Source organism: Acyrthosiphon pisum, unplaced genomic scaffold (genome assembly GCF_005508785.2).
Source record: "Acyrthosiphon pisum isolate AL4f unplaced genomic scaffold, pea_aphid_22Mar2018_4r6ur Scaffold_374;HRSCAF=799, whole genome shotgun sequence".
Lineage (NCBI taxonomy): Eukaryota > Metazoa > Arthropoda > Insecta > Hemiptera > Aphididae > Acyrthosiphon > Acyrthosiphon pisum.
This window is the reverse complement of record NW_021773212.1, coordinates 1-1,022: the sequence shown is the minus strand read 5'-3', so window position 1 is coordinate 1,022 and position 1,022 is coordinate 1. Positions and strand designations below refer to the sequence as shown.

Here is a 1,022-nt window from a genome sequence, read left to right as displayed (position 1 = left end):
GACCCCCGACCGAGCGTCGACCGAAAGATGGTTAACACGTCGAAAGACCGTACGTGCCCAGTCGTGCGTCCGCGCACGGCGCGTGGCCGTAGAAGTTTCGTCGAACAAAACAAAAAAACAACCGACACCGAGCGGCGGATCACTTGGCTCGTGGATCGATGAAGACCGCAGCTATCTGCGCGTCGTCGTGTAATCCGCAGGTTATACGAACATCGACCAGTCGAACGCACATTGCGGCCTCGGTGACCCGCGGGTCCCGGGCCACGCCTGTCTGAGGGTCGTATACCGGATACTCGGCCAGACCGATGCGCCGCCGGCAGGCGTCCGACGGCACGCCCGTCGGCCGCTCCGGTGGTGCGAGATTGGCGGTTCGACCGGGGAGAGCCGCTCGCGCGGCCGCCTCCGGTCGTCCGCCCAAGTTGTGACGGCAAACAGTCACGGGTTCTCGCGTCGTCAAACGGCACGTCCCCGTCCGCCCGCCGCGCGAGAGCGCGGCCGGGCCGGCTGAGAGTCCACGAGACCTCTCCGGCTTCCGAGAAGCGGACGCGGGCGGTCACCGTACGGGCGGAGCGCGGACCGCAGGCTGCCGTGTAATTTAAGAAACAAACAACCGATACGTTCCGACCTCAGATCAGGCGGGACTACCCGCCGGATTTAAGCATATTAATAAGCGGAGGAAAAGAAAACAACCGTGATTCCCTTAGTAGCGGCGAGCGAACCGGGAAAAGCCCATCGCCGAATCTCGCCGCGCACTTTTGTGTCGCGGCACGTATGAGAGTTGTGGCGTACGGGCCGGCCTCGTTGCCGGGGCGCACGTGACGGTCCAAGTCTCCCTTGAACGGGGCCATGGCCCGCAGATGGTGCCAGGCCAGTAGAGGCCGTCACAGCGTTCCGGGATCGGACCGCGCCTTCGAGTCGGGTTGCTTGAGAGTGCAGCCCGAAGCGGGTGGTAAACTCCATCTAAGGCTAAATACGGCCACGAGACCGATAGTTTACAAGTACCGTGAGGGAAAGTGAAAAGA

The 1,022-nt window shown here is 62.9% G+C and overlaps 1 non-coding gene across 1 annotated transcript; it reads left to right on the top strand.

The window, feature by feature from the left end:
- The first annotated feature begins 123 nt into the window (after positions 1 to 123).
- On the top strand, positions 124 to 281 carry LOC115035016. The gene has a single exon (XR_003840190.1). It is a non-coding gene; the product is annotated as a 5.8S ribosomal RNA (ribosomal RNA).
- The last annotated feature ends 741 nt before the right edge of the window (positions 282 to 1,022 follow it).